At 33.8% G+C, this 26750-nt stretch overlaps 1 pseudogene; it reads right to left on the reverse strand.

The window, feature by feature from the left end:
- Positions 1-8319: 8319 nt before the first annotated feature.
- Positions 8320-26750, reverse strand: part of LOC112652706 (GTP-binding protein SAR1a-like) — a 42998-nt pseudogene continuing 24567 nt past the window's right edge.

Here is a 26750-nt window from a genome sequence, read left to right on the forward strand (position 1 = left end):
GTCCCCTAGTTGCATGTGGGATTTCACATTTAAGTTTGTCTATTCATGTTCACAAATGGGAGTCACAGTTTCATCAATCATGTTCTTACCCGATCACACTGAATGGCAGGAGAAAGAGTAATTTTTCCTTGTATGTTTGTTTTTTGCAATGAGAAAAATATCCCTTTCTTGAAACTCAGCAGATTTTAATCCATGCAGTATTGGTCAGAACTTCTTTGCATGGCTATTCCTAAACCAAATGGACAAAAACAAACAAACAAAACAAAAACAAAAACAAAAAACAACAACCCTGCAATTTTCTTGAAAGGTATTAGACTCAGCCCTGGTTTAGTGGAGGGTGTCTAAAATCAAGTTTGAAGATGGCAGATAGGCAGGCAAGTTGTTAGTCACTTTTTTTTTTTTTTTAATTAAAAGCTAAGTATATAGCAAATAATAAAATCTTTCATTTAGGAACATAAAAAATGGCAGAAGTGTATTGTTTCCTAACATTTTTCAGAATGCTAGTGCTTTTTATGTTTTTCAACCTAACTTACTCATGATTAAAATGCAATGAAAATTATGTAAGGTAAATATGTATTGTTATAGTAATACATTTTTATTAAAATTTAATGAAAAAAATCTGAATAGCACAATAAGCGACAATTAGGATAAATGTGTTTTGCTGTGCATATACTTTAGTAAATTAAAAATAATCTTTATGGAAAATACCTATTTTTCTGCCATGGCATGGTATTTCGTTAATACACTCAGGCTGCCACGATAATATACCACAGACTGTGTAACTTAAACAACATAAATTATTTTCTTAAAGTTCTGGAGGCTGGAAGTCTAAGATCAAAGTGCCGGAAGACCTGGTTTCTCCTAAGTCTTATCTCCCTGGTGAAGATGGCCACTTTCTTGCTGTGTCTTCAGATGTCTTTTTCTCTGTACATACATCTCCCTGGTGCCTCTTCCTCTTCCTATGACACTAGTCAGATTGGACTTGGGCTTCCCCTTTAATACCTTATTTAATTTTAGCCTCCTCTTTAAGGGTCCTATTTCCAAGTAAAGTCACACTGGAGGTTAGAGCTTCAACATATGAATTTTAGGAAAACGATTCAGTCCATAACAGTTATATGTATTTCTCTAGGTTGACTGAAGTTGCTACTCATCCCTAATCTATTTTTGTGCCTTATTTCCAATTTCCAAACTGTGTTTTATTCATCTACAACACATTGTAAAGACAAAGGTGGGTGGGAGATTATATACTTACATTTCCTTAATCTAAGTTAAAAAAGGATATTTTTATCAAAAATATTTCAAAAGCACAAATACAGTTTAAAAAACTTTTCTCACCTATCAATAGTCACTAGTAAACACAAACTGCAATACTTTCCATCTTTTCATTACAGGTGTTATAATGGTGAGAAAGAGCTTTTCAGATATCAGAGTTTTTGTCTTCATAACCCCCATGACTACTAATCAGTCTGGATTTTTTTTTCCCGACATTGTTATTTAATTTAAGGCATTCTGGACAAAGTGCTTGAAACAACTTTCTTGCAAAATCAATTCAGTAAGAATGAAATCCTCAAAATACACTTCAAAACGAAAATTATAAACCAGTGCTTTCCTCCTGACTGCATTCAGCAGTAAAATATTAAATGGAACATTAAGAACAACAATTAAAGAGCTTAGCTTTTAAGCTGTCTGGTGGTGTGTAAGATTTGGTTCTTTATTGGCTATTAGAAAAATTACCAAAGATTACTTTAGTTATTCTAAGTGAATACAGAACCGCCTGCTCAGCAGTAGTGACAGGAAGTACTTAATGAGGACTAAAAATTCTTACATTTTCATTCTGGAATTTTTTTTTTTTTTTTGTAATTTTTCAGAGTTGAGTTTTCTTAGTTTGAAAAAAATAAAATATTGAAAGTATATACAAAATAAATCTTTACAACTAAATTGCTCCTCATCCTGGGAATGTTTGAAAAGTCATTTCTAATGTGTCAGTTCCAGGGCAGTCAATCACATTAAAATGTCCACTTAATAAGTCCCTAATGAATATTAATAGGAAAAAAGATCCATAGATAAGTATACTGCAAGAAAAACACAGCGGTTTTAAGACAAACACAACCCATAAGAAATAACAATGAGCTATAAAACAGACTATATGTGTCTTCTGTTTTTAATAAATTGTACACCCGAAGTGGAGGTGAATGATTGAAGGGAGAGGCCTTTCAGCAACCAGTTGCTTAGATACACAAGACAGGAAGGATAACAGAATACAAAGTGGGGAGGAAAACAAACCAACCCCAAAAATCCCAAAACTCTAAATGCAAACTGCTGACTGAATGTGCTATAACGAAAACAAGGTTTTGTTTCAATTTGTCGGAGTTCTTCCTTTCGTTCAGCAGTCTTAACTCTTCAAAAAATAACATGCCACTCTGTGGTAACACAGCCTCTCCTTTTCAGTCTCACGGTAAAGAGCTCTGGGATCAAGGTGATAAGACTCTTTATTGAGTGTTTTAGCAGTCTAGGAAGTGAGGGGTGGTATAATCATGGCCCTCCAGCAGTGCTGTGGTAAGAGAACCTCTACTACATCAGCTCCACTGGATCTACTTCACTGAAGTCTTGTTTCAATGAGGTCAGACAACAGTAATTTGTTATGTGGGTCATGGCAGCATCCTTCTTCTAAACACTACAAAGAATGACTCCTTTGTCAATATAAATACATCCTAATGCATTTAGTCTCCCCGTGGGCTGTATTATACACTCGAGAGCTATCGTGCCACACACTGCCACTCAGCATCATAATGCCTTTTCATCTCGCCTTTTCCCCCCACTTTATAATAGAAGCGTCTAAAGCACACACAAATAAAAGATAGAGGTTGTTTTGTTTTTTTAAAAAAAATATTTTACTTTGCAGGCATTATCGAGGATGAACATCAGCCTGGGCATGTTCGCAAATGTATTTCCAACAACAGGATATAATACAACAGAAATATGACATTACAAATTCAAGTCATTCATATTTTCCCCACAATATTTGTTTCTGTAAATCTTTATTATTTCATCCTCATCCACATAAATATGTATAAGTTAAATTTGGAAAATGGAAGCCGTAATTTTCCCACAAAATTGCAAATTGAAATAATATGATAAGCAGTGATCTTAGAATTACCTGAATCAATATAGACATGTCTTTCGATTGTTACTAGTTAAATCATTCTAAACTTTCTGTCTTTAAAATTCTTTGATTTTCTGAAATATCAGATTCAAATATTTTAAAGCAGTTTGAATGTCTATTAAAGGCTACAATATAATCTACACTATGATGAAAATTTATATTATATATGTACTAGTTTCCATTCTCCTCATCTGTTCATTCATAAAACAAAGAGACTTGGAGATTTCTAGTCTCTTCAAATATTTATTTATTTTATAGTACTTGTTTTTCTATATGATCTTCACTTAATAAACCTCCACATGGACCCCTCCCCCCTGAAAAAATGTTAACAAACACAGACTAACAGACACCTCAAAATGGATAGTGGACTGATTGGAAATGTTGGGTTTCAAATTCGTGGATATTATTCTATTCAAACTGTTCTCAGAAAAGAAGATTTGAGGTCAACAAGGCCAGGTTTTGAACTGCTTGTATGATGTAGCTTTCAGATGAAGAATGTTAACTCACACAAACTTTAAAACTGCCTTCCGCAAAAATCTGTATAAATAAATTTTAAAAAAGGCAACCTTATTCTCAATGGATCATAAAGCCTAGAGGCAAAAAATCTTAGACAAGATGTTAACCAAAGGTCATCTGTTGTTTTAAGATTCAAAGATATTGTACTCTTCTTGTTGTTTGAAATCTACCCTACATTTTAAAAGATGTAGTTATAGCAGGTATGTTTTAGAAGTTTGAACTTGAAAAATTAACCCCAATTTTTAAATATTCATTGATGATAAACTTTGGAAACAAATACACAGCACCAAGTAGCTATTTCTCTGGTTCTGTATAAGGTAGTTTGAAGAGCAAGGTGATATGCATATGTGCTCACATTCTGATACTGATCACTCCCAAATATCTGATATTTGAGATTGATTTTTGATAATAGCAAAATTATCACTATTGAAATTTATTATATAAGTACTTTGATAAGTAACTTGCAAATGTGCCTTATTTAATATTCACACTTGCTTCCTATGTAAATGTTATTGTTACTGACAAAATGCCAGACAGTTAAGACTCAAGGAGAGAGCCTCAATCAATGTGGGATGGGAGATGGTGAGTAAATGCCCTTCCTCCCCTTTTTGAAACAAATTTGATGTATATTCAATACAGTATATCAAAAAGTCCCTAGGAGGTAAGAGCTGTGTTATTAGCCAGGGAAAATTATAATTACACAACCAATATTAATAATTTTCTGTTATTTCTCTTTCACGTATCCCAATTCCTTATGGTAGTACCTGGAAACAACCTTCCAAAGACACTACTGGTAACATAATCTTTGACTGAAAGTCTACTTTTAGTAAATTTGAACTAGGACGTTACTATTAGAAGTGATCCTAGAAAGTACAATCTTGGTTTAAGATTTGAGAATTTCATTAGATAGTAGTAAGGATTCCATCAGTGGTAGTAAGTGGTTATGATAACCTCCGTCATGCTGCAATGTTATAGTTACTAAGACTCATCCACCTGGATGGATTGTTACTATTGAGTTACTATACTACTGAGATCTTTATGTAGGGTTCATCATGTAGGCATGATCAACTGTTAATTCCATCTGCAGTCCCACTATGGGGTTTGAGGAACTTCTAGGTTGGTGAACACAGGGAGGTGCAGAAAGAGAGGTGCAGCACCTGGAGAGGGCATGGAAGCTCTGTGCCTCATCCCATGGATCTTTCCTTATGTATCTCTTCCATTTGGATGTTCCTGTGTATCCTTTATCATATCTTTTTATAAAAAAAATCCTATAAACAGTAAGCAAACTCTTCATGATTTTTATGAGATGCTCCAGCAAACTAATCAACCCCAAGAGGGGTGGGTGGGTTGTGGAAACCTTTGGTTGGTCAGAAGCACAGATGGGAGTCTGGACTTGTGATTGGCATCTAACGTGGGGAGGCGGGCAGTCTTGTGGGAATGGCCCCTTAATGATGGGATTTGTAGCGTTTTATGCTATCTCCAGATTGATGATATCAGAAATGAGTTAAATGATAGGTGTCAGAGAGAGTTTCCTGGTGTGGAAAAAACAAAACAAAACAATACATCTGGCTTAGAAGTGTTGTGAGTATGGTTGCACTGAGGGAGTAAATTAGAAACACAGAGGGAAGACTGAGATTTTCTTACACAAAGGAGTATTTCTACATCTTACAAGAGCTAAAGGAACATAATCTGAGCTAAGAGTGATATTAAATGATCCAGACCACCACCATGCCCTGCTCTTGTAAAGGGGGGTACATGAAAATCATAATTAACAGGCTGTTTCAAGCTCATCTTATAGTGGATCTAATGAATGTACAGACCCACCACGAGGTCACTACCTTGGTTTTTGAGTTCATAATTTGATTAATATTCTTAGCATGCAGAACAATCTTCACATAGCTTTCCTGATATTTGTCATGAATGTAAGAGGAGGACAAAAGGCAAAATAGAAACCCTTTAAACTGCTTGTCTCTTCCAAGATCGTTGGCATTGCATAAATCAATGTTCTTGTTTTAGCCTTAAATACTTAGTCTATTGTATGATTGCAATACAGTTTGCACATACATTCATCTGTGGAAAAACATCTTGATTGCTTTCAGTTCATTGTGATTATAAACGGACAAAGTTCCTATAAGCATGAACATACAGGGTTCTGTACACAGATAAACTTTCATTTAACTATCTAGGAGCATGAGTGTCATGTTATGTGGTAAATCTATGTTTAACTTTATAACTAATTGCTAAATGATGCTTCCAAAGTCACTACAATTTTTAATTCCAACCAGTCATGAATAATACTTGCCAACATTTTATATTATTGGGTATTTTTTTTTATTTTGGAACCATTCTATAATGCACAAAGATATCTCATTTTTTAAATTTACAACTCCCTAGTGACAAATGATGTTGAGGATCTTTATATATGCATATCTGTGGTCTATAATCTTTGGTGAAGTGTCTATTGATATCATTTATTCATTTTTGTACTAGGTAGTAAATTTTCTTGCTCTTGACTTTTAAGTGTTCTTTCTATATCCAGGAAAAATGTCCTTAATCAAATATGTGATTTGTAAATATTTTCTTCCTATCCATGGCTTGTATCTTGTATCATGAAACTGTTAACAACGTATATTTATTAGTTTTTTAATATACTGTACTCTTGTGTTATATGTAAAAATTCATCTTCAAATCTAAGGTCGAAGCAATGTCTCCTATTTCTTTTTCCATAAGTCTTATAGTTTTATATTTTATATTTAGGTCTATGATCTATTATGAATTCACTTTTAGTATAACTTGCAGCAACCATAAGTGCCTCACAGAACCTATCAGAGACTCACTGGAAGAAATCACATTTAGTTCACCTCTAAGATTAATTCAAAGATTGTTTATTCTTAGTAACTGCATAATCAGTATATAATTAATATTAACCTAACTCTTAGGAAAGAAAGTATCATTAATGGGAATAGGAATAAAACATGGTGTTTATCAGGATTAAATTTGTTTGTTTGTTTGTTTGTTTGTTTTAGAGGAGGGGAGAGAAGCGGGAGGGGGAGAAACAGACTCTGAGCTGAGCATGGAGCTCCCATAGGGCTCCACCTCATGACTGAGATTGTGACCTAATCTGAAACAGGGACTAGGACAGTTAACTGACTGAATCACCCTGGTGCTCTGGGATTATTTTTTAAATGCCAGCTTGAAACTGTAGCCAGGGAAAAGGATTCACTAAAGAACAAAGACAAAAAAACAGAAAGAAAAACCTAGATTATGATAAAGATCTACAGATTAAAAATTAAATAAGCAAACTTAAAAAATGTTTTTAACAGTAAATTAAATTCAGCTAGAAAGAGAAAATTTAAAAAGTAAATGTCAGTTTGCAGTTTGGAAGAACATAAAAACATAAAATACAGAAAACTCATTAAGAGTCATAGTAGGTTGGGTGGCTCAGTTAAGCATCTGTCTTCAGCTCAGGTCATCATCCCAGGGTCATAGGATTGAGCTCTGCATCAGGTTCCATGCTCTGCCTAGAGTCTGCTTCTCCCATTTCCTCTTCCCTTTCCCCTGATCATGCTCTCTCTCTCTCTCTCTCTCTCTCTCTCTCAAATGAATAAATTAAAAAAAAATATTTAAAAAAAGAGTTATAGGATTCCCTGGGTGGCGCAGCAGTTTGGCGCCTGCCTTTGGCTCAGGGCGTGATCCTGGAGACCCGGGATCGAATCCCACGTCGGGCTCCCGGTGCATGGAGCCTGCTTCTCCCTCTGCCTATGTCTCTGCCTCTCTCTCTCTCTCTCTGTGTGACTATCATAAAAATAAATAAAAATTAAAAATAAAAAGATAAAAAAATAAAAAAAGTTATAGAGGGTAGAGCAAAAGTCTAACAAATATTTAATTGAAACTCTATTAAGTCAAGAGGCAGGTTGGAGGCAGAACATAGAGACAATGTCTGAGGATTTTCCAGAATTGATGAAAGACACGAACTCATAATTCCAAGAAGCCAGCAAATCCAAAACAGAATAAATATAAATAAATTGATTCTTAAACACATCATAATAAAACTCCAGACTACAATAACTAGTGTGATGGAAATAGGTGGGGTTGGGGAGAGAAGACTAATTTTGTAGGAGGAAGAATTAAATTGACTAGTGACCTTCTATAGCAACCATGGTAACCAGGACTTAGACCAAAAAAGTTATTTCCAATGATATGAAAAAAAAAAAAAAATAACCACCTATCTAGAATTCTATTTTTTATGGATACTTTAAAAATAGACAAAATCTAAAAATCTAACAGAAGGTAAAACTAATTAACTAGGAATGAGTCAGAGAACCTGAGAATGAAAAAGCTGTTGTAAAACAATTCTAGTGTGCATAAGTTTTCTTTCAATAATAATAACAATACCTAATAATAAAAATAAGATCTTTGGAAATTGTGGTTATAGAATAGAGGTTAAAATTGGCATTCCTCTGTCACCTATTAATCCCAGGTTATTTACCCCATTATCTTATAGTTGTAACTTATTTTTCAGTCTTCATTTCTTTTCTTATTTTTCTTCTTTCATTTTTTCTTTTTATTCTCCTTTTTTTTTTTTTTTTTTAAGGATCAGTCCAGAGAAGTAAAACTCTTTTGTTTTCAATGTCCAAACATCAAACAATATCCTGGGAAAGCCAGCAGAAGTCCTTGTGATAGCCTTGTCTCTTGAGCACACTGCATGTGACATTTCCATGGGGAGGGCATTCAGCTCCTGCAGGGTCACATTCCCCTTTCCCGTGGTCTATCCCTAAAACCCAAATATCTCTTGGAGTTGTCTTCCCTGACTGCATCAGTTTTGTTGTTTTTGTTGCCCAAGATAAGGATTGGCACATTAGATGTTGTTTCATTGGTCATTAAAGCATTTAGCTCAAATCTGGTTTCCATGAGTGGAGGATGATCTACAGAATCTGCCAGAAAGACAATATCATTAATTGCTGGGAGGTAATTTTTCCAAACCCAACTTGCTTGCTCCTCTGCCCACCAAGGTCAAAAGTTGTAAAAGTCATTTCTGGCGATCATCAGCTCTTCTGATGTCAGATCTAATGTTGAAATATGTTGACCCAGTTGGTCATCATTGAATATGTGTAGAAGAGTGGTTTTTCCTGCATTGTCCAAACCCAAGAATAAAAGTTTTCCAGATTTCTTGTAGAGTACTAGACCTGGAGCACACGATTGATCCACTCAAAGACATTATTAATACTAAGGCCAAGGGGTTCCTCTGGCAGCTGAGGAAGGCTTAGACACTTCCTCAAGCAGAGTCAAGCAACCCCCCAGGACTCCCAACTATTTCTCTTTTCTTATTTTTCTATCATGTTTTCCCTTGACAACCATTGAACAGATAATCCATCCAAGATCATATTCACTCAGTTTGAATGATCTTTTCCTCTGGTGTTAGTCGCTCCATTTTATGGTTATACCCTTAATTTTGATTCATTGCTTGCACCTTCTCAGAGATCTTGGTTATTGCACAGTAATTGAAACGTGGCTCCCTCTACGATGTTGTTTTATACGGATCTGATTTTTATACACAGAGACATAATTTTTCTAAGTGTTGATTAACTTTCAATTCCCTTCATCTGCTTAATGAATAAAAGTGAATAAACTGCTTGAATGTTTGCTGAACACATTCATCATTTTTATATATAAAATAATAAATGAGGGATGCCTGGGTGGCTAAGCAGTTGAGTGTCTGCCTTTGGCTCAGGGTGTGATCCCAGAGACAGGGATCAGTCCCACATTGGGCTTCCTTCATGGAGCCTGCATCTCCCTCTGCCTGTGTCTCTGCCTCTCTCCCAGTGTCTCTCATGAATAAATAAATAAAATCTTAAAAAATAAAAATAAATGAGAATTATTAAAATAATCATATGTCATTAATTTGAATATAACATACATTTAAACAAATCTGACATAGGACTAAGGTTCTGCATACATTCAGATTTGGAAAGACTTAACTTTACTCCATCAGATGTCTCCCTTTGTTCATCCTATGTAGGATTTTCCTTTCTTTGCTAAAGAGTTGTTTATCCAGGTCTCTCTGTGCTGCTTAAAAAAAAAAAAAAAAAAAAAAAAAAAAACTGATAAAAAAGCAAAGATATGCACATTTGCTGCTGTTGACACTTTGTTGTGTATCTCATTCTAATTTCCTGCCATCAACTCCCAAAGTGATCTATATCTTGGCAATTCTCTGAGACAATCTGCTCAAAGTACCATCTACAGTTTTAAAGATAAAGTCATTATTTTTACATCCGAATAACAACAACAAATGACCTTTACACTTTTACTAAAACAATGTCTGATGATTACAGATAAGTTTTCAGTCAAGCCTATAGCAAAAAAACCCTGATTCATGTTATAAAAGACTGGCTGCTTTGTTAATGCCATCAAATAAGGCAAAGAATAGGAAATTAACATTATTATTTATTATGCCACTTGAATCAGGACTACAATAGCCCAGAAAGTTATGAAACATGTTTCAGGACTCATTGCAGTCATCTCACTCCATCCAAACAATAATCCTTTCCTCGTATTTCTGAGTGCCAGGGAGCAATTGCCCTTTTAGATCTGGAGAGGACTTGGGTAGTATAAGATAAATTAGATTCTTGGTTTGGTTTATTGACTTCTTTTTTTCCTCTTGTCAGTATCCCACTTATGCTCTTTCCTATTGTGCACGCTTTTTCCTTCCTCTCCAAGGGGTGACCTCAGAAGACAGAAAAGAACAGGCTTTGTTGTAAGCTAATTAGAGAGGGTAGATTCCTGGGAAACTTGCTACAAGCATCACAGTAACTCTTGAAGAATTTTATATTTAACAAATATTTACCAAATACTTTATTATGTGCAGGGCTCAGTACGAAGTTCAATGTTTTTTTTTTGTTCTTTTTTGGAAATATGTCCAAAAGCTTGAGATGGTTACATTAAGTATGTCATATAACCTTAATAAATCTTATTCAAAAATCCTAGAAAATTATGTATTGGGCAGGTAAAAGACCGATATTTGATACTTAATATGGGAGCTGACTTCTTCTCTGTTTTCTTACTCAAAATACACACACACACACATACACACACACACACACACACACTCCCATATATGCTCACTATACTCAGTTCTCAATGTCTTGACTTTCATTCCTAATTTATCAAATGAAAACTTGAATCATCAAATTGAAAATGTATTAGTGTACAATGACATGTAAATTTCAGGATGTTTTCTCTTTATATTTAAGAGAGAATAAAAAATAATAAAAAATAAAAATAGAATAAAATTCAATTATGTTTTAGGGAGTTGTTTATTTGGTTTTCATTGGTTTAAATAATCTAATGGAAAATAACCTTGGAATTGAAAAAAAGGAAGCAAATTCTTATTTATTAGGAAATACAAACTTTACTGGTCTCTTAAACCAAACTATCATATATATTATTAGATTTTAACTTTATAATAACCTTATTATAAGGTTTACAGAATAAACCTTGAAAGATAACAGTAAGTTGAGATTCTAGTGTGGTCTCTCTGATACTACGCACACACACATACACACGCACACACACTCCCCCAATGCACCTACAAAATACAAGGTAATATAAATAAATTATATAAATTGAAGTGTTATAACCTGATTTTGATATGTGATTATGGCCCAATGTTACAAAATCATTATTCCATTCCCCTTTATGTATTTATTTAATGATAGGGAGGAGGGCTTATTATGAGCTGAATTGCATTACCACCTCCTCAAATGTATATGTTGAAATCTTAGCCCGTAGTGCTTCATAAGGTGAGTGTATTTGGAGATAAGGTATTTAATTAAGTTAAAATTCTGGCACTTTACCAAGTTGAGAAGAAAAAAATTTTTGGCAGGAATTTATTTTTATTTCCCAAGTAGTCCATTGAGGATATGCTCATTTTAAAGCAATATTATAGATCTTGTGCTTTCATATATTGTTTTTTTCATATATTGTGTCTGAACATTATTAACTTTGTTAATATCTTGTTATGTGCAGATATAAAATAAATAAACTATATTAATCATCTATGGGAAATCAATGATTATCGATGTTCCCTGGAAGAGTTTTGAATAGTTCTTATCAATTTTCTAGAGGACAACTTAATTTTTAAATGATTTTTAAAGTTTTTGTTCAAATAATCTAACCATATTTATTTTGCCATAAACTCATCAATGTTTTATGTTACAATGTATAAGAGTTTTTGATCTGATTGCATGTATACAATACCTATACTTCCAAGTTTGCTGGGGGAAAAATGAGGTTGCTAAACTCAATTGCCTATAAAGAGGCTAGTTATGTATTCATCTAATTTTGTGGACTAATCATTGAAGATTGTAGAAAACTGGAAAAACTGGAAATTGATCAACATATGTAAAGATATTTAGAAACACTTTTGTTTGGCATAGCTGGTCAAAATGAACATTATCATGATATGATCAAAGATATCTGAAGTCTAAATAAGGCCCAATGGTAATATACTTAAGTGTCTTCACATAAATTAAGTATTCATAATTCTCTATATTTTCAATATGCACAGCAATAAAATATGTATTTGAAATTCACTCTTTCTGATTTTATTTTCAATATGCTCCTGACAGATCTTATTTCCAGTATGATTAATATAAGTAATTCAGTTGGCAATGCCTGTATATCAGTAAATTATGAAATTAAATTGAGAATATATGCTATTCTATTATGGTAAAATACAAAACATCAGGGAACGGATATTTACATGGTGAATTAAAGTAGTAGAGATAGATAAATTTTACGAGATTTTTAGTTCAGATAACTGTGGCTAACACTTCATACAATGCATGTGTTTCCTTTAATCCATAAACTAAATGTAGAATGTAAACCATTATCTCATTGACTATGTTTAATTTGTCTTAACTCATTATTCTACATTTTATGTGATAACACAACCCAGCAGTAGCAACCATTTGACCTTCTGAGACTATAGTATTGTGCTGTCTGACTAAAAGTAGTAATAGACATTCCCTTTCTCTGGCTCACTAATCTGATGATGCATTTTTAATTTCATTCATCCTATTAATATAATGGAGGAATGAAGCTGGTTCTCTGCCTGCAAATAAAATGACATTTAAAGTTATGAAGAAATGTAAATAATAGGATTCTGAAATATAACTTGGAAGGTCTCCAAAAAGCTTGACCTTTCTAGGCTTAATGTATAAACAAACACCATGAGATTTTATTCTAAAATAATCTTATATAAGAAAATCTCAGTGCACAAAATAATGATAAAATTAATAAATCCCAAATTTTTTAACCAAATGAATGAATAACAGTTTAACTGGACTATTCTTTTTTTGTTTTGTTTTGTTTCCTAATCTCACTTTATTTATTTTATTTTATTTTTTTATGATAGTCACACAACAGAGAGAGAGAGAGAGGCAGAGACACAGGCAGAGGGAGAAGCAGGCTCCATGCACCAAGAGCCCGACGTGGGATTCGATCCCCAGTCTCCAGGATGGCGCCCTGGGCCAAAGGCAGGCGCTAAACTGCTGCGCCACCCAGGGATCCCCCCTAATCTCACTTTACAGGTCAAAGCTAACTCAGCTTAATGGTTCAATCTTTTAGGGACATACAGAATGACAAAATAATATTGATAGGGACACAAAGTTGCAGGAATCCTAACTATAAAAGTGATGTAGTGAATAGGATAATTCATTTACCAAAATTTATGCCATTCTCAAACTTGTATAAATGGAAAGTAATAAAATAATGTTCAGTGGACAAACCATTACTATTTAAGAAGAATTTTCAGAATTCCACTAAAAGAAAGATGGTGAAATGTTTTGATCAAATTTAGCTTGTAGTAGCATTTAATTGTGTTGCTCTTTCCTTTCATATGTGACTTTTTTTTACTGGGTTCAAATGTGGACCTAAATACTAAAGGAGAAAAAAAAAAGGAAATATTCTATAGTAAGTATAATGCACCACACATAATATATGTGACAAAAATCTCTGTAAATAGAAGCTTCTTTCTTCTAGAGTCATTTCTAACATGAATGTAATCATAGGATTAATGAAATGCACAAATAAAATAATATCAGATATGGCTTTATATCTCACAGAATTTAAAAATATTTAGTGCATACTTCAAATCCGTAATGTACTTAACTATGCCTTTCCTTTCCTTTTTTTTTTTTTTTTCTTTTCATGATATAAAAATGAGGCATCCAGACATTTGGAAGCCTGTGTAATGCCATACAGCTGACACAGGTGCAAGCTCAGATTCACTAACTTGAAATATATGTACTATCAGCACCAAACTGTCATTTGAAAAACAAACAAACAAACAAAAAAACCTGTCATTTGATATTCATACCTCATTTTCCTAAATTCCTCATTACCTCTCTGGTCTGTCCATTTGGTTTCCTTGTAAACTCTCCTCATTTTATTTGATTTCTTTCAATCTTTCAAAGGTGGCGTGCCCATAAATCTTTCCCCATGCCCCACCTTTTTACCCACAATCCTATAGTTAGTCCTGGGAGATTCTCATCTATTTTAAATGACTCCTGGTATCATTTTAATGTGGAGATAGTTCTAAATTATATTTTAACCTAGATCTTCTCCTTAATGTGTCTACCTAGCAGTGATTATTATAGTATTGCTGATATAGGAAGATAAATATACAGAAATACATGCACATATATATATAGGTAAATGTGTATATGTATATTTGTTTTATATTTAGATGTGTGTGTATTTATATACCTGAGTATGTCCGTGAAGTACATACAAATATATATTTTCTCTCTGGCCTATGCTTACTATTTCCTGAAACGATTTGTTCAAGAATGTCAAATCGGTTATTTATAACAATTAGTAGTCATATCACAGAAACAATAAAAAGCTCACAATCTTGAAAATTATCTGAGGGTGCAAGTTTTTTTAATTAATCTTTCTTGCTTCATTGCATTTTACTTCTACACCTTCCATTTTAGGCATCATGAGACAGTTCACAGTAACTCTATTTACAAACTATATAAAATCATAATAGAAGAAAATGAGTCATGGAAATAAGTACACGTTATTCAGGATGGTAATAACTATCAAATATTATGCAAAATGCAGCATGAGTTTTCAATCATCTGATTCTATACAAAGACACCTTTTTTGATGAAGTCATCTGTGAACAGCAATTTGCTGAAACAAGGCATAAAAATGTCCTGAGAATTCACACACCTACCAAAATTCCTAATAGTACTAAGAATTAGGCTATGGGATAATATCCCAAAGGATACTTAGAGGAAGCCTCATTGCTTTAGTCATTTAAAACTAGGTTGGACAAATCATGGGGGAATATAACTGAGGAAATAATGCTCTACATTTCTTGAAGATGGGCACACTGATTTAATGGCTTTTTTTTTTTTATTTTGAAATTCCATAATAATATGAAGCTTTCAATTCATTTTTATGTTCAGTTTTTGCAACTCTAGGGTTCACTCTGTAAATTATTATTTGTGGACATTTTAAGGAATGGAAATATTCTGAAGCTTTGTTGATAATTCTAAGAATGCTATTTGTAGTATCAGTTTATTTCATGGATTACTGATAATACCTATACTCCCAATGTTTTTACCACATTAACATCATAAATTTGTGACATAGAGTGAAAGAAGGAGTCTATTTGGATATCAATTTGTCATATTTAGAGTTGTCTTTATTGTTTAAATCTCAGCTTTTGTAATGGAGAAAGAATGCTATGTAAGAGTATGCTTATCCTAAGTAAAGGAAATTATTTAAGGAGTATCTGAATTTATTAACCTTTCATTTGATGGCTAGAGGAAGGAAAGAGAAACAGTAACAATTAAAATACCTTAAAATCTAGGATGGAATCATTTATTATTATTATTATTATTATTATTATTATTAAGCACCAGGTGAGGGGATTTACTTAACTGGTTAACTAGAAACAAAAAAAGGAGGAGGGTACATTCTTTAGGGAAAACAAATATGTACTTAGTCCCAATAATCATAAAATCATGGTGTCGGTATTTTTTTTTTGAAAGATTTTATTTATTTATTCATGAGAGACACAGAGAGAGAGAGAGAGAGAGAGAGAGAGGCAAAGACACAGGCAGAGGGAGAAGCAGGCTCCATGCAGGGCGTCTGATGTGGAACTCGATCCCAGGATCCCAGGATCACACCCTGGGCTGAAGAAAGGTGAACTCAACTGCTGAGCCACCAAGGCATCCCTGTGTCAATATTTTTGATGAAATTTTTCTAGTCTTTTTTCTAAGTGAAATATGATATAAATATTATATAAATGTTTACTATTTTTAAGATACTAAAGAGAAATAATCTTTTATTATTTTTTCAGCTAGAATAATATTTTCTTAAGGTTAGAACACTACTTAGGCTATGCATTACAATGGAAATGGTATTTTAACATCAGCTAGATGTGGCCCAAAACACTTTCTTTGATTCTAATTACCTAAGAGAATGTACTTGCTAGTGGAATTCTGGATTCTGGAAACAAATTAGTTTTATTCAGAAACACAGTACATCTTCTGCTGTATACTTTTCTCTGCCTTTCTCATTCTCCTTCTTCTTGGCAGGTTAAGTGTAACAAGTTATCTTTTATTCCCTTGAGGAGGGCTCTATTCTTTTCACTTTTTCTCAAATTTATTAGGTTAGATATATGTTATCATTCTTTCTCTTGTCTTACCTATTTTATTTTATGGCACATAGAGTTGGATCCTATTAAAACCTAGGCCCTTTTGAATTATCATGGAATTAATTTTATCCTATCAGTGTTAAGTTTTTTTTTTTTTTATGAAGGAAATCAAACAATTTTTACAACTCACCACTTTCAAAAGCTTATATAATATATACTCCAGTCTTGTTTTAGAAAACATTTAATGCTTTAGCACCTGTATTTGACTTTTAATAATCACACTTGATTTTCATTCCTTATGTAAAATTCTCTTAAAAACTAATGAACCAGTCTTGAGAAAGGGAACATTGATATTTATACATACATATATGAAGAAATCTTTACATTTTAGGAATACTTTATTATCACTAGGAATTTGGAGGCTGAACACTATGTATTAATTTACACAACAACACAGGCACTATTTATTAGCTTCAGATTGAATATGGAGTAGAACATGCGTGGAGTGAAAAATCTCTGAATAACTTAGGATTGTTTATTAGGAATTTCAGGCCACAAAGTAAAATTTCTGTAATGTTTTCAGATAATTATACCTGGTAAAATGGGAGTGCATCCACTTCATTAACTTCATAGTATGAGGATTCTAAAAGATTATTCAGACTGGTAGAGGAAATCTTTTTATTTGATATATAATTGTAAAAGTTCTAGAGGTATTCCACTCTGATCATTTCCCCTAATTCTGTTTAATGGGTTTGCAGATTAGGATTCGCTATGTCTCAAGAATTTGTGCTTGGGGAATACAAATTCCGGCAATACTTTAATAAAAGATGGCCCATCTGCCTATGATATAACTAGAAAACTTATAAATTTTTGGTTGTACATAGACATTCCACTGCCAATTTTACCTAACTTTTAAAAATATTTTATTTATTTATTCATGAGAGAGAGAGGGAGAGAGAGAGGCAGAGACACAGGCAGGAGAAGAAGGCTCCATGCAGGAAGCCCGATTGTGGGACTTGATCCCGGGTCTCCAGGATCCCGCTCTGAGCCAAAGGCGGATGCTGCACCACTAAGCCACCCAGGAATTCATTACCTGATTTCTTTCACCCCGTTGTACCTAATTGCATTCTGGTCACTTTGGATAGTCTCCTACTACTGTGACCAAACTTTGCTACTACATGGGCCATGTGAAGGCAGCCAAGATGGGCCACTTTGGCATGAACATTGCTGTGAATTAAAAGCAATAAAAACTCAGCAGATTCAAGAAAAATTCCTTATCTCCCCCTTAATTGCCTTCTGTGCCAGGAAGAGAGCTATCCACAGAGATTTCTCTTTACCTATGGTATTTATTTATTTATTTATTTAGAACACATGCAGGGAGGGGCAGAGGGAGAAGAGGAGAGAGAGAATCTCAAGCAGAGATTGAGGCCAAGGCCAGGCCCCATCTCACAACCTTGAGATAATGACCTGAGCCAAATTCAAGAGCCAGAGGCTTAACTGACTAAGCTATCCATGTGCATCTATCCCCACCTTGTGTCATTCAACTGCTACCTTTCTCCATAGCTCATATGAGCATCATGTTACCTCGCTATCTTTGGAAGTTCATGTCTATATTGATTCCCCTATTTTCTCCTGTTAATCAATCTCATACCAATTTGATTCTTACTCCAGCTGGGAGGACCTCAAAGGGAAGAGAAAATTCTTCCTTCCTGAAACTACTCTGGAGCCTTAAATCTCTACCTGCGAGGATGTGAATTATATGCACGTGAGGTTCCTAGAAAGAGCATTACATCTGGCTCAACTGGAGCAGGAATTACTGTATAGAAGGTTAACCAAATACATGGTACAGAAAAAGGAGACAGAAGTCCCCTCTCATAAAACAGTCATGTCATTCCTCTCAATCTACTCTTCCAATATCCACATTTAACAAAATAAAATGTGCAATACTAATTAATTTTATTCAGTCTGCATTATTGTTATTCTTACATAGAGCAGGTTAAGAAAACACTATGAATATTCAAACTTTTGCAAACTCTATCTTAAATATAAAGACATTGGAATCAATTAGAACTCAAGCCTTTAGCCACTGCATATTTGATTAAAATTCCTAAAGGTTATCCTGTAGGTTATTTCTTTTACACACAAACATCCCCATATTTCTTTCACACACATAGATAGATGGATAGATAGATGGATGGATAGATAGATAGATAGATAGATAGATAGATAGATAGATAGATAGTTAGATAGATAGATAGATATAGATAGATAGATAGATAGATTAGAGCTCCATCTTCCAGGCTAGAATGAAAGAAAAGTAATTTTTCCTAGAAAATGTTTTTTACTCTTGCCTGTAAATTCAGGAACAGAAAGAATATGGAAGCAATCTATATGAAAAATCAGAGGAGGTAATAATCAGAGATTGTAAATGATATGAACAGGGTTGACTATCAAGGATATATTTTGATCATTACAAGCTGCAGATCAACAGTACTGCTCAGTGGGGTGCCTGGGTGGCTCAGTAGATTCAGCTTTGGACTCTTTGTTTTCTGCTTAGGTCAGGATTTTATGGGTTGTGAGATCTAGCCCTGCCTCCACCTCCGACTCTGTGCCAGCAGGGAGTCTGGAAGAACTCTTTCTCTCTATCCCCCCGCCCCCACTAGAGAGCATGCATGCATGTGCACACTCTCTCTTTCAAAATTAATAAATACATTTTAAAAAGAGAAAAAGTGTTCATCAAGTCATGCTCTTTTTCTGATCTTTGTAAAAGCGAAATATAAAATACCCACTATATATCAATATAATATTTAAAGGCACCTTATTATCACTTAAACTAGGAGATTTCTAAATGCATAAGTTTTAGAGGCAGGATAATTTGATAAGAGGTAAAGTTACTATGATGATTAATATAAATATTTACCTCAACTGCTTTTGGAAATAGAAACATTTTAGATGTTGCCAAATCACTATCCATAAAGTGTCAATGATTTGTCCACATAAAGAGTGAATATATGAAAGTATCCTTTCTTCATATGATGTGTTCTTTTTAAAAAGATAACTTTAAAACTGATTTTCAATAATGTAAATGAAAAATAGTACTTTATGATTCATAGAGGAGGTAAGTATTACTGCATGTAGTTACTGGCTTTGGTATCTATTTTCCTTTTGTTCTGTTTGTTCTTATGTTTTACATGTCAAGACAATTTTCTTAATATAAATTTTTATTTGCACATTAAGAACTTTGCTTTTAGGGGCACCTGGATGACTCAGTCAGTTAAGTGTCTGCCTTTGGCTCAGGAGATGATCCCAAGGTCCTGGAATGACCCTCACGTCAGGCTCCCTGCACAGTGAGGAGTCTTCTTCTCCCTCTCCCTCTGCCTGCCTCCTCTCTCTCTCTCTCTCTCTCAATCTCTCTGTCAAACAAAAAAATCTTAAAAAAAAATAAAAAGAACTTTGCTTTTGGTTAACATAATCAACATTTTCCAGCTTATCTTTTTTTTGTCTAAATTTGTGCTATTATTCTGACATACTAACACTTATCTCGACATTTAATTATTCTTGAAGCATAATAAGAAATCTCATAACTCTTTTATTGAATGTCTGAAGTTGGTAGACGCATGAGGGAACATCTGTATAATTCTCAAGCACTATGTTCCAGCCCAGCGTGTAGCCTTCAGTACTTCTTGAATTCTCAAGTAGACCCCAGATGGTTTCCAAACATATACAGGTATTTAAAAACCTCACTTAAGTGATTACTAGGTATAGTCTAACCAAAATTAAATTTTTCAATTGCATTCAATTTCTTTTTCTACACACAGCTCTACCCGCAATTCAGACAAGATCTTTATCCATTGTTTGTTGAAGAAAAGTAAAGGGAAATAGACCTTATCCTTCACCTTTCTCATTCCACAGCAACCCCTGTTGTGCTAGATGCTACTTCTAACTCTTCTAGGGTTGAATTTTCAAGGATATGATAAAAAGAAACATAGTTTCTTTTGACAGATGCTGTTGGAATCTGGCAATGATGTCTTCTATGTGGATGATACCCACACGTCTGTGGTCTTTCATTGCCAGCATGGATGCACACTAATGGCGGCCACTCATAGTTTACATTGACCCAGACCACCTTCATATTTCACTCCATTAGACGAACCCTACCCACCCACCACCCACCACCCCCACAACTTGATAGTATTAGATGAGACTTCTGGGATGTAATAAGTTGAGGTTGAGAATGGAACTCTCATAAGTTTGATTAGTATTCCTGTGAATCAGGAGAGAGCTTGCATACTCTTTCTGCCCTCTGCCCTACAAAGATGGATGGATATGAGAGAAAACAGTCTGCAGCTCAAAAGACAGCTCTCAACAGAACCCAAGTGTGCTTGCACTGGTTCTTGCATGTCCAGCTTCCAGAACTTTGAGAAATAAATTTCTGTTGCTTTCAAGCCACTCTGTTTATGGCTGAGCCCGAATGAAGATACCCATCATTCCCTTCAAAGACACCAGCTTACTTTCATCCTTCACTGGCAATTTTTTTTACATATTGGCTGGGAGTGAATAATGGCTTAAAAGGGGGGGGGGGGGACCAAAACGTTAATTGTGTCTACTTCTCAGCAAGTGGCATATAGAGTACTCTTACAATTTGTGGAGGTATGTGAGTCATATTCAGAGAGTATTCTCTCTTTTTTTTCATACTTCAACTCACTTTAATGTTAATTATAGTACATTAGAAACAAGATGGCCTTTTAAAAGGGCCAGAAAGAAAGAAACTTACTTTTATAAAGAGACAAAAATTAGATGGAGAGTAGACTTTTCAAAAACAATGGAATCCAGAAGACAGGAAAAGAATATCTTCAGACAACTAAGAGGAAATAACTCTCAACCTAGAACTGGTAAAGACACTGGTAAAGGATGTTCTCTCTTTCTAAATGTTTATTTTAATCCCAATTAGTTGACATGCACTGTTATGTTAGTTTCAGGTGTACAGTTTAGTAATTCAGCAATTCCATACATCCTCTGATGCTGACCACAGATACTGTTCTCTGTAATACTGTGTTTTCCTAGCCAAGCATATGAGTGACTAAAGTTTTTCACTCTCTTATAGTAAAAGTTTAAACATTTTCATATAGCATTTGTATAATTTCACAAAGTTTATTCCTGAATGCTATATTTTTATTTAATATCTCTAAGAATATTTACCATTTCTGATTTGCTAATTATATCCTATATAAAAACTTTAATTGAAGCTAATTATCTCTCCTTTTGTCAGAATGCAATTGGAATCTCTTGTCATTACTATTTTTGCTTTAAAATTTATTTGATTTTGACCTTGGGGCCTAGCAGAAACAAACAACATATTTCATGAGCTTGAAAAATAGAATTACATTTCTTATTATTAAAGATAGTTTTTTTTTTAAAGATAAGTTTGGTTTATATATACTTGATCAATTTCAGCCATTTGACTTGCCATGAGTTCAAAAAAAAATGGGTCAGAATGACTAAGAATTTATTTCTTTTAATATCTCCATATGGTTTCTGTATATTTACATTTTCATTTCTTAAGTGTATAAATTATGTGACATAAGAGCTCTTTTACTCTTTGGATCATCCTCTTAGTTTAAATATTTCTGAAACACTTTCTCTTAGATACATCTCTGCCATGAATATATATGGATGAGCTATGTATTTAGCTAATCTCTAAGTCATCTTTTTCTCTGCAAATTTAAATTTATCCCATTTATATTGGTTAGAACAGCAAATATATTTAGTTTTGAGCATATTTTTATGTGAATTTCTATTTTAATGCCCTGGGGTTTTCTACTTCATGGTCTATAAATTACTTTTTCTCTATGAGTAATGTTTGTACTTAATATTTAATAATAGACTTCAAAGTTTGTACAACATATCCATATTTGTGCAACATGCAGCCATGTTCACTTTTTATTCCCAAATTGAGACTAGATCTATTGGCTTTTGTTTAAAATGATATAAAAATTGATAAACTTCTGTTTTTCCTTTTATGTCCTGACTTTATTTTGTTTTTACTTTAATTTTCCTGTTTTAGAGTGATAATTAACAAACATCTATAGGAAATCAAAATAAATTTTTACAAACATGTTTTCTTAACTTAATATTGTTTTTTAATGTAAATTCTTTCAAAGAAGGTAAGATTAGTACCACTACATTTCATAGCCCCATTTGAGTTCTCCAGCATCTCCCCACCCTTCTTTCTTACTTTTGCTTTCACTTCTGTTTGTTATAACATTAAATTTTTGACATTTTCCTATGATAAATGTTTCTCTCAGTTATTTAACCTTGGTTCTCTCTGTTAATGTGCTCAGCACCAAGTGGTTTATTCTGAGTACCTTTGGAGATATTAGCTAGATTTTATTATCATGCAGATCTTTTTTTGTTTTTTTTTATTTTTAAATATTTTATTATTTATTAATGAGAGACACAAAGAGAGAGAGAGATGCAGAGACACAGGCAGAAGGAGAAGCAGGCTCCACACAGGGAGACAGACGTGGGACTCGAACCCCGGGTCTCCGGGATCAGGCCCTGGGCTGAAGGTGCTAAACTACTGGGTCACTGGGGCTGCCCAGATCTCTTTGTTTGTAAAGAAACATTCATTGTTGCTCTATTACCTAGGTTCTTGAATATTTTGAAAATATCAATAAAAATTGCTTGGATACAAATTTCTTCACTTACACTTTTTTTGCCTTGTGAATTAAATTTGTTCCAATTCTCTTGACATTGTGAGACCAGCCTGATTACTGATTCTTCCCTCTTACTCACCAAAAGCACCAGCATGACCACATCACTGACCACACACAAATCCACACAAACACATTCTGTGCATGTGGTTGATTATTTCATAACTATTCACTTACTTCCAATCTTAGTAACTTCAATAGGATATTACTCCATTTTTATATTTCTGTATTAAAATGTATGAAATATGATTACCCTTTCAGTTTAGATTCCCGGTGTTTATTTATGATCTTATATATTTCCCCCCTCTCTGTCAGTTTTTTAAGGATAATTTTACTCTTAATTTGGGTCATACTGGGATGCCTGGGTGGCTCAGTGGTTGAGTGTCTGCCTTCGGGTCAGGGCATGAACCCAAAGTTCCCAGATCAAGTCCCACATTGGGCTCCCTGAGTGGAGCCTGCTTCTCCCTCAGCCTGCATTTCTGCCTCTCTTTCTCTCGGGTCTCTTGTGAATAAATTAAAAAAAAAATCTTAAAAAAATATTGGATCATACTGAGTTTCTAATTATTATAGCTTTCTAATTATGCTACTGTCTTTTATTTATTTATCTTTATTCATATTCACCACAGCAATGAAAAGACACTCCCCTCAGTCACTTATTCTTGTCATATGCATTTATTTTACTCAAATATTGGTTATAGAATTCATTAGTGCAAATGGGTTCCCTTATTTTGTGAGAATTGCTTCATTATTTTTGATCATCCACTGTACCAGTGAACAGTGAAGTGTCATTTTAATTCTCACTCATAAGTGACATGATTTTATTTTCTCTGAAAGGTTTAGTATTTCTGTTTACAACTGGCTTCTGATATTTCTCAGTGATATCATTTGGTGGATTTCATTTCCTTTCACCTGTCTTGACATTTATTGGTACCTTCAATCTAGCGGCATAGGTCCTTCAGCTGCAAAAACTTTTATATTATTTCTTAGGAAAAATAATTTTCTACAATTTTGTTGTTGCTATCACATTCTGGAATACAAACAATTTTTAGAACTTCCGGACCAATTTTAAAGTATATTGTTTTTCTCTTACAGTTATCTTTTTGTCCTAGCTTTTGTTATATTTATTTAACCTTATATTACAACCTTGCTATTAAATAGTTTCTTCCAAAATTATCTGTGATGTGAAAGCTTAATTTTATTCTCTTAATTTTGTATTACATTCTTCTATAGTTTATTAATAAAATTTCTTTCCAAATGCTTATATTTAGTCAATCCAAAATTTTTTCAAGTGTTCTTATGAATCTTTTATTTTTCCTACATGTCCTAGAGTTCTATTTTTAATGTACATGCATTATTAATCACTTTCAGTTTTGGAAATTTTCTTCAATTGTCTGAGAATCTTTGAATCATAGCTTTGAGTGGAAATTTTAAAGCTGCATGAAAAGGTTTTTAAACATGGTAGCCTATGGTAGTATTTTTCTTCAGGTTTTTTTTTTTTTTTCCCCTCAGGAGAAAAGAAAAAAGAATGAAATGTGCTGCCATTACATTTGATGCCTATTACATTTCTTTATAGAAATAGAACATAGGGGTATGTGGTTGTGTATATGTATGTATATGTATTTGTGTGTGCATGCTTGCAGGGGTAAGGAGAGAGAGAGAGAGAGACAGAGACAGAGACAGAGAGACAGAGAGAGATGTGGTGGGACAGGAATAATAATGGAAGCCACGATTTTAACATGTTTCATTTCATGGCAAAAAAAGAAAAATCAAGATAAAATTTGCAATTACTCTTACAACCTAATTTCAGACCAAAATTAGCATCAATGTGAGAAAAATAAAGTGTTTCATTCTCTGTACTGTTTCATTTAATAAAGTGTGTTTGTGTAACTAGTATAATTGACATTTCTCCAAGTGTAGACATGATTTCTTCATGTAAAAGTTTCTTGTAGCTTATAAATACATACTACTTTGATGTATTTTTTGCCTTAAATTTTGCTTCCAGAAAGCATCAATGACTTAATCTTTTTAGTTTTTAAATCATAAATTGTAAGCCAAATATATTTTTAAAATGTCTGCCTGAATGGAGGCATATAATATAAACCTACTATTCCAGCTGACTCACTCAAGTGTATCTTTATTTCATTGTGCATATATTTGTGATATATTGGAAGAGTAGTTAGTTTTGATTAAACATATCAGTTCTCAAGACAGAAATTACGGTCAAATTTTTCATACCACGTTAAAGAAAACAGATTTCCCTCTTGATGCATGAATTGCAGACACTTAAATGCAAAAACAAGATTTTGTTATGGTTGTCTGGAAAACTTGTGATATTGTATCATTTTAAATTCTTTCAACTCAGAAGAGTAATCAAACTACTGAGGTACAGAGCAGAAGATCTGCTGAATTAATATCAAAAAAAGGCAGCTGTATTTTCAGAAGCAGAAATATTCTAAATTAAGCCGTATACAAGATTATTACAAGATAGAAGGATAGTAGGTGATAGGGCTAATATATTTATTAATGTGATTTCTCAAGTTAATTGGATAGAGCTACAAAAATTCAAATCAAAACATACGGCACTAAGAATTGTACACTGAACAATTGAACACTGTGTAAACCTCCTCCTCAGTCTTAGACTCCTATGCTGGCTTTCTGCTTCCACCTTAGTTAACAGTAATAGAAGAGGACTCTCCTGCTAAGATGAAGTGAACTAAACGGAAATAATTAGTGGAATGAAATGGTATAACAACTAATTTATTTCTAATCCTTTTAATCTATTTTTTGCAAAGTTGTAGTTAAAACTTCCTAAACAGCCTATTAGTCTCATCTCATTCTAATCCCCTGTACCTTACTTTTAACTCTTTGTTTTAACCCTTCATCACTGTCTTTTCATGCTTCTCTGGTTTTATAGCAATAGTCATAAGGACTGGTACAGCTTTTCCCTGCTACTTGAAAGTAGAGCATTCCTAGGAAACCTTTTCATAAGCTGACTTGGCATAAGGCACAGATAGACGTAATTGTTATTTTGTAAAAGTGAAAATCCTCTTTAGATTTCTTTCAGTTAGCAAAAACAGGTACCCATGTAGGTCTTTCATAAAATTAAAGTGTGATGAATTGAACTTTCAGATAGTGGAAAAACCTGTAGGAAATCTCCATAACATTCAACTGAGAATGTTTTAATCATCAAATCATTAAAACCTCCCCAATCACACAGAGTGGTAGACAGAACAATGGCCTGTCTAAAATATCCACATAATTATTTCAGGAAATTTTGGCTATATTACCTTGGATGGCAAAAGGGAATATGTAGATATGATTATTTGAAGTATGTTAAAATTGGGGCAGCCCGGGTGGCCCAGCGGTTTAGTCCCTTCAGCCCAGGGCCTGATCCTGGAGATGCGGAATCGAGTCCCACGTCTGGCTCCCTGCATGGAGCCTGCTTCTTCCTCTGCCTGTGTCTCTGCGCCTCTCTCTCTCTCTCTCTCTCATTAATAATAAATTTTAAAAAATGATGTTAAAATTGAACAATTATCTTGTATTATCCACGTAAACTCAATCTAATCACATGAATCCTTAAAAGGTAAGAACCTTGGCTGGCTGTGGTAAGAGAGAAATATGATGACAGAAGAACGGTCACAGAAATAAAAGGCTCCTAGAAGAAGATAGATGAAAGAGAGGATGA

The sequence above is a fragment of the Canis lupus genome, chromosome 4 (assembly GCF_003254725.2).
Source record: "Canis lupus dingo isolate Sandy chromosome 4, ASM325472v2, whole genome shotgun sequence".
In the NCBI taxonomy this organism is placed as follows: domain Eukaryota; kingdom Metazoa; phylum Chordata; class Mammalia; order Carnivora; family Canidae; genus Canis; species Canis lupus.